This window comes from Coturnix japonica, unplaced genomic scaffold (assembly GCF_054131305.1).
Source record: "Coturnix japonica strain WE unplaced genomic scaffold, WE-NBRP24 Scf042, whole genome shotgun sequence".
Lineage (NCBI taxonomy): Eukaryota > Metazoa > Chordata > Aves > Galliformes > Phasianidae > Coturnix > Coturnix japonica.
Window position 1 is genome coordinate 2,819,499 of NW_028188945.1, and position 8,002 is coordinate 2,827,500.

At 46.4% G+C, this 8,002-nt stretch overlaps 2 long non-coding RNA genes across 5 annotated transcripts in view; one reads left to right on the forward strand and one right to left on the reverse strand.

Annotated features, from left to right (window-relative positions):
- Positions 1-2,212: 2,212 nt before the first annotated feature.
- LOC146752712 (uncharacterized) lies at positions 2,213-4,845 on the reverse strand. 3 transcript variants are annotated; one of them, XR_014940456.1, is made up of 3 exons: positions 4,666-4,845; positions 4,148-4,284; positions 2,213-2,484 (listed from the first exon to the last, which is right to left on the reverse strand). It is a non-coding gene; the product is annotated as an uncharacterized LOC146752712 (long non-coding RNA). The 3 variants fall into 3 exon arrangements; XR_014940454.1 differs by lacking the exon at positions 4,666-4,845 and having other exon boundaries at positions 4,148-4,411; XR_014940455.1 differs by lacking the exon at positions 4,666-4,845 and having other exon boundaries at positions 2,213-2,495; positions 4,148-4,411.
- Positions 4,846-5,745: 900 nt separating this feature from the next.
- LOC146752713 (uncharacterized) overlaps positions 5,746-8,002 on the forward strand; it is a 2,673-nt gene continuing 416 nt past the window's right edge. Inside the window, exons 1-4 of one of the 2 annotated variants that reach the window (XR_014940450.1) lie at positions 5,746-5,883; positions 6,590-6,672; positions 6,765-6,836; positions 7,214-7,408. This is a non-coding gene — a long non-coding RNA (uncharacterized LOC146752713). The other variant, XR_014940451.1, reaches the window with a different exon arrangement.

Genomic DNA, 8,002 nt, shown 5'->3' on the forward strand with positions numbered 1-8,002 from the left:
GTTTTGCAGGTAGGAAGACAAACCTGATGAGCTGAATGAGTTTTCTGTTTAGCTGCTGTGTCTGAAATAAAACTAGTTCATAGACTGCATGCAATTTCAGTTATTCATTGGTGGGGTATTTCTTGTTTTGCTTGTAGTTGCCTTGTGGTCACCGGTGTGAAGAGATTTGCCATTCAGGTGATTGTCCTCTGAACTGCAGCCAGAAGGTTAAACTCAAGTGTCCTTGTAAGCGACTGAAAAAGGTAAGTTTTGGAGTTGCAGTTCTGAGAGTGACACATTTTCTTTGTATGTTCCTAGGCTTGTGTACATGGATTGTCTCTGGTCAAGACTGGAATAAAATCAGTTACTTGAGCAGAGCAGCAACAGCAGCTGAAAGTCTGGGTGGAACAATCAAAATATTCACTAAGGAACATAAAATTCATTGTAGAAAATGTTAGCTCCCAGATTTGCAATACCTTTCTCTTCAAGCACACTTCAATTTTTGTAGTTCCATTAGGAAAATAATCAGATGATCTGGAGTGATTTAAGAAGTCAAAGCACATTTTCCTCATTAGGAACTGAGAAGTTTATAATTACATAGATTGGAACAGTCACAGATGTTTTGAATTCCTAATTGATGGTTGTCTGAGGCCCTTAAAGCAAACAGAGGCATCAGCATCCTTAGCTTTCAGCAGAGATAAAGGACAAAGCTTATAGCTATCAAGTATGATGAGGGGAAAACCAGAGGCTGCTGTGACCTCTTGACAAGTGTTAACTTAATGAAAAATTCACTATCTGGCTTGAACAAAGCATGCTTAAATTATTTTCAAGACCCGGTTAACTTCTGAGCTTTCCACACAGATGCAGTTTCCCCAGAGTTCTTAGCTTCTCCAAGAAATGTCTTCAGAAATCTCAGATCTTGCAGGGCGCATGTTCAAGAGAAAGGATGGTAATGCCCAGAGTACGTGCTTCAAATTGAGCAGTCTCTGCTTATAAATAACTAGCTTTTCTTTATTTGTAAGTTGAAATGTTGACTTCTGCTGAGGATAAATTATTTTGTTGTGACTAAGTGCTCTTACTAATTTCAGTTTATCTTACTCTACTGTGTTCAGTAAAATCAATAATATCATTGGTTGCGTGTATACTTCTGCTTCTTGTTCCTTAAGATATAGGTTTACAGTTGGACTTGATGATCTTTGAGGTCTTGTTTCTTATGCCAGACTTAACTGAATAAGGAAGATGGGTATTTCCATGATAGCTCTGTTACATCTAGTTGTTGCTGTCCCTAATTTTCGTACTGTTTTTGGAAAACTGAAATGTGTTATCATCTTCTGCTGAGTTCTGACGCTGTATAGCTTATCTTGAAGATAAGGAGAAACAGAATTGAGTACCTAATATTTGCAGTTGAATTCTCCTCTACCAGTCTTCTGTCTGTGTATACTACTGGTGAAGTTGGGAGTTGACAGGACACGTATTCCAAGCTGCTCTGTAAATATGCCTCATCTGAACCATCACAATTAATATCAAATGTAGGAGCTCATAATTTGAGTGCAAAACAGGAGGATTTTTTCTTCCTTTTCTGGTGTTGAAGTTAACTGTTGCATCATGAGGCTATGCATGTAAACATGCAAGGTCGTATAAACCACTTGAATTTGTAACCCACAGCTTGTAGTGGACCATATTCTTAACCATCTAGGTAGGTGGTTTATCTTAGCATGCTGGAATTGCTCTGAAGAAGTTAGTTTTTGGATTTTGCTGTATGCTATGAAAATTGTTCTGCATATTGTCAGAAAGCATGAAAACCAGAATAGCTTCTGGCTATGTTACTGTGCTTTCCTGACAAAATTCTTCATAGGCTAGTAGTATAGATTATAACTTTCTCTCTGTGCTGGTATTCTGTTTTGGTTTTGTTGGTGGTTTTTTTTTGTTTTTTTTTTTTTGGCCTTCAATGTAAGGGGGAGGAAGGAGAAGGAAGTAGGGGAGATCTTCCCATGACCAGACCTTGCCCTGTAGTTTCAGCCAGTTTAGAGAATTGATACGAAGTTTCAGAAGAGTTACTTATTAGTTACTTTGTATGGTATCTTTTGTAACAGTTCACAAGGTTATATTTCTTTTTCTTAAATAAATAAGTGAAAAAAAAGACATGAAAAATTAAACTAAACCACTTGATTTATTCTTGATTCAGTTTAGCTTATCAGAAAGAAGGAAAATAGAAAAGGATGCTTGAATACAGTTACAGTTTCAAATAATATTTATTTATTAGCTTCATTCTGTAAATATACCGAATAAAATTGTTTTACAATTTTCCCAACAAAATGAACATTATAATTAAATTTTTATATAGGGAAATGAATTACAAACAATTCAATTTATACTTAACAGGAAGTACAGTGCAGCAAGATACAAGAAGGCCAAGTTTCACTGGAGTGTGATGTGTTATGCAAGGAAATGAAACGGAAGGCGTCTGAGGTGGTGTATCCATTTTAGTTATGTTGTCTTCATTGCCTTGAGAAAAGCTGGAAAAAACAGGCAGATCGTTATTTTTTCAAGACAGTAATAGCAAGAAATGCAGTGTAACTCAGCGTACAGTTTAATTGCACATTTAATTTTTGGACTATTGAATCTGGCTTATTGCTGAGAATTGCACTACTTGTAGATAGTGTCAACTCACTTGATGAAACACTATGTTAAGGTAATGCTCTATTACCTCTTTATTTTTAATGTACATTGGAACTGGAGATTTCCTCTTCAGCCAAGAAGTGCTAATCAATGATAATAAAATCATTACTGCTAGTGAGAGCTATAGAAGCACTTCATTTAGGCCTTACTTTTACTTTGAAGGTTAGCAAAGTGTTATCTTGTGTGTTCCTGTCACACAGTATTAGGTGACTGCCACAATTACAGAGAGCTTTCAGCAACTGCATGTGCTTTTCAGCCCATTGTAAACATGGATGCTCTCCAATAATTTTGTTTGAAGTAAAGAAACTGCTGCATAATCTCACCTAAAGAGACAGAGTATCCACATTGTTTTTCTAGGCCTTTTATGGAAACATGAGGAAGTGGTGCATGAACTGGTTAAGTTTCTGGCATTTAATTTGCTGTCTTGAATGCTATGTAACAGTTCTGTAGAGTGATCAGTTGTAGTTCCAGGTTTTATTTTTCATAAAACTTTCTGATGGTGAAGCAAATGTAATTGCATTGACAGTTTCCATTACAACAAGAGCAGTAGAACAATATGAGTATGCATTATCCAATATGTCATTTGGTACAAAAGTGGAGATTTCCTTTTGCTCTAGCAGTCAGGGCATATTTAACTACTTGGAATGAAGTGTGTGAGTGTAAATTACATACATATATAAGGATTTACCCGTCAGTGTACAGTGTGCTGAATTGAGGACTGAGTTACTGAAAGCTTAGAGTGACTTTATTAAGGAATTTTCCCTGGTATTAATGAATATATATATTTATATTTTCCCCAGGTTTTATATTTGTCATTTGAATTTTCCAGTTAGTCAGAAGTTTAGTTTTATAACATGGTAGCGTCTCTTATGTTCCGTGTTTTTCAAACATGAATTGATAGAGGTTTTTCACAGAATGTTTTAGAATCTGAGTAAGCTCACAGCTCACTTGGTGAAGGTTTTGCTCGCTTTTCTGAGAACTGTTCTATAAATTATGGCTCTGTAAGATAATAGTTTTACCTGCTTTTACAACAGTTACTTATCACTTTGTATGTCTGGACAGATAAAAGAGGCAGAAGCCAAAGCTGTTATTGAAGAGGAGAAACGAAGACAACAGGTATCAAACTTAATTCTTCTTCCCCCCCAACCTCGTTGTGTTAATAAATCACTTGACGCACGTGCAGCCCAATCTGTATACTTTGTATAGTGTTTCTCCCAGTTACTGCTTTCAGCTGTTATGTTGTCCTTAGGTATGTGCCATGGGTGATCTACAGTGGTTAAAAGCAAGTATATTTTCTCTTAACAGTTCTCACATCTGTGGGCAAAATGGTAATCATTTGATGTCGCATTAGAATAACTGTATAATGTATACATATATTTAAATACAAAATACTTCTGATTTTTATCCATCATTTTATAATTCCTTAAATTCACAGAATTACTAAGTAGCCTCTGTAAGGTTGAATTACTGAGTGAACCTTCTTACTTACTCCCCTTCGTGAGAGTGAAGAAACCTAAATTGGTCTCTGTCCTTCAAGGTCTGGTGGGATTGGGAAATTTTTTTGTCATTGCTGGCTCTGGTGAATGTGTGTTGTCAGCACTGTAATCCAAGAAGCTTCTGTGCCAGCTGCCTGGAAATACTATCACTAATCTTGTTTCAGAAATTAACCGTAAGCTTGGTTGCTGGTGACAGCTAACTCAGGTTTATCATCTGGGCGCTGCAGCCTCAATGCACTCCTTCCAACAGGCTTGTATGCCTGACACAGAGCACAGACCCCCCCGGTTGTACACCCCCCATCGGACCCCCCCCCACATTAGATCCCCCCCCATTGTATCCCCCCCCCCATTGAATCCCCCCGCCCTCCATTGGATCCCCCCGTTGTACCCACCCCCCTCCCCCACTGAACCCCCCCCCATTGGACCCCCCCGGTCTATCCCCCCCCTATTGGACCCCGCCGTTCGATCCCCCCCCATCGGACCCCCCCGGTCCCGGTCTGTCCCCACTCACCGCTTCCTCCTACGGGGCTGCCAACACCTCCGCACTTTACGGCGACGCTGTCGCAAAAGCGCCGCACCCCGCTGCGCTTTACGGCGCGCCGCGAACTGCAACTCCCAGCATCCCCCGCGCTGCGCCGCGTTACGTCTCTCCGGGGACTGCAACTCCCAGCGTCCCCCGCGCGGCGCAGGCGCAGAGCGCGCGGTGTGAAAAAGGCGGGAAGGCGTTGGGCGGGAGCTGAGGTGAAGCAAAATGGCGGCGGGGCCGGGAAGGGCCTTGGGGCGGGATGGGCGCCAGCAAGGGGGGGGACATGATTGGATGGGGCACCAATGGGGAGGACAACAATAGAGGGGACACCAAGGGGGGGGGACACCAATATGGCAAACACCAATATGGCAGACACCAATATGGTGGACACCAATGGAGGGGACAAAAATGGAAGGGACAGGGACACCAAGGGGAGGGACAGCAAGGGAGGGGACACCAGTATGGTGGACACCAATATGACAGACACTAATGGAGTGGATACCAAGGGGGAGGACATCAATAGAGGGGACACCAAGGGGGGGATACTAATATGGGGGGCACCGAGGAAGAGGAAACCAATGGAGGGGGCAGCAATATGGGGGACACCAATGAGGGGGACATCAATGGAGGGGACATCAAGGAGAGGGACAGAAATGGGGGGGACACCAATAGAGGGGGCAGCAATGAGGGGTATGTAAGTGGAGGGGACACTAATATGGGGGACACCAAGGGGGGAGACAGCAATATGGGGGACAGCAATGGGGGAAACATAAATGGGGGGGACACCAATATGGAGGACATCAGTATGGGGGCCATGATTGGAGGCGACGCTCTGGACTCCCCACCCCCCAGCTCCCCACAGCTATGGGGTAAGGAGCACACAGGTTATGGGGGGGGTTGTTCCAGGATGGGATGGATGGCTGCGAGCAGCAGGAAGACCAGAACAGCCCTGATATGGGAGACCTGCAGCCCCATAGTGACCCACAGCCCCATAGCTCCCCACAGCCCCATAGTGACACTGATGGGGGCACAGAATACATTGAGGCCACCAAAGATCCATTGGAGGGGGAGTGGGCAGCCAAAGCGGAGCCCACTTGTGGGGCAGAGCGTGAGGAGTGCTATGGGGCTGGCACTGTGGGGCTGCCCCACATCTCAGCACCAGAGCACAGTGGGGTGCCAGGGGGGGACACCAAGCTGCTGCAGGTAATGCCAGAGTACTATGAGAACCCATAGGGAACAGCCCCATAGCACTCCACTGCAACCCACATTGTCCCACTTCACCCCATAGAGCTCCAGTTCACCCCAGTTTACCCCCCATTCCACTCTAGATTGCCCCAATTTACCCCAGTTCACCCCAAATCACTCCAACTTACCCCAGTTCACCCCAGTTCTCCGCCATTCACCCCCAAATCACCCAAATTCATCCCAGTCCCCCCCTAAGTCACCCCCAGATCCCCCAATCCTCCCCAATTTCCCCCCATTCACCCCAATTCATCCCAGTCCCCCTTCAGGTCACTCTCATATCCCCCAGTCCCCCTCAATTTGCCCCCATTCACCCCAAATCATCTCAGTTCCCCCCCCAAGTCACTCTCAGATCCCCCCAGTCCCCCCCAGTTCACCCCATTTCATCCCAGTTCCCCCCAGTTCAGCCCTTGGTGCCCCAGTTCAGCCCAGTTCCCCCCCATTCACCCCCAAATCATCCCAAGTCACACCAATTCCCCCCCAAGTCACTCTTAGATCCCCCCAATGCCCCCCAATTCACCCCCATTCACCCCAGTCCCCCCCCAAGTCACTCTCATATCCCCCAATCCCCCCCCATTCACCCCCATTCACCCCAGTTCATCCCAGTTCCCCCCAGTTCATCCCCTGTTGCCCCAGTTGCCCCCATTTCACCCCATTTCCCCCCCAGCCCCCCACCCCCTCCCAGCCTGCAGCCCCTCTGTGCCCTGTGGACGCCGATGGGGACCCGGCCTCACCCAGCTGCACCCCCAGGTCGGACCCCCCTCCCCCCACCAGAACCCAGAGCTCATTTTGGGCTTAAAAAGCCCCGGATTGGTGCCATTTTCACCCCCTTTGACCCCCAGGAATGAGGTGGCACCACGTGAGGATGCGTCTGCGGTGCTGGGGGGGCTGATCCTCGAGCTGTCCAACCTCAAGTGAGTGCTGGGGGGGGGGTTAGGGTCCCATTGGCACTTATGGGGTCTCGCTGTCCCCTATGGGGTCTCACTGTCCCCTGTGTGGTCTCACTGTCCCCTGTGTGGTCTCACTATCCCCTATGGGCTCTCATTATCCCCTATGGGGTCTCATTGGTCTTTATGGGGTCTCATTGTCCCTGCAGCCGCCGTGTGATGAGCGCCCATCGTGCCCTATAGGGGTCTCACTATCCCCTATGGGGTCTCACTGTCCCTTATGGGGACTCTCATTGCCCCCTATGGGGTCTCATTGGTCTCTGTGGGGTCTCATTGTTCCCTATGGGGTCTCATTGGTCTCTATGGGGTCTCATTATCCCCTATGGGGTCCCATTATCCTACAGCCGCAGTGTGATGAGCGCCCATCGTGCCCTGGAGTCGCTGCTGCGGCTGCGTCGTGAGCGGAGCCGGGGGGTGAACAACAGCAGGAGGAGGAGGAGGAAGATGGAGGGGGACGAGCCAGGATGAAGCTGCAGCTGTGAGTGGGGCTTTATTGGGGGAAAAAAGCCCATAATGGTGCAATAAACACACGAGTGTGAGCAGGGCTGGAACAACACAACTACACAATAACACAACAACACAACAGGGAACAGCTGCTGAGCTCTGCTCCTGGTGCAGAGTGGGGGTGTAAAGTGGGGGTGTAAAGCTGATGGTGCACAAGTGATGGTGCAAAGTGGTGGTGCACAACTGAAGGTGCAAAGGGATGCTGCAAAGTGATGGTGCACAAGTGATGTTGTACAAATGATGGTACAAAGTAGTGGTGCAAAGTGATGGTGCAAAGGTATGGTGCACAAGTGATGATGCACAACTGAAGGTGTAAAGTGGTGTAAAGTGATGGTGTAAAGATGATGGTGCACGAGTGATGGTGCAAAGCTGATGGTGTACAAATGATGGTGCACAAGTGATAGTGCACTAATGATGGTGCACAGTTGGTGCCCAGCTGCTGCCTTCTGTCCCACATTGCGCTCAGCACAGCCTGGGGATGACACAGAGTGCGTTATTAGTAATAGTAATTAGTAATTACGGCCTTAATTAACATCATCACCACCACAACTGCCCCGACACACACAGTACAATATGTGGGGGCCAACCCCATAACCCCTATAGCCCATAACCCCTTATAACCCCCATAA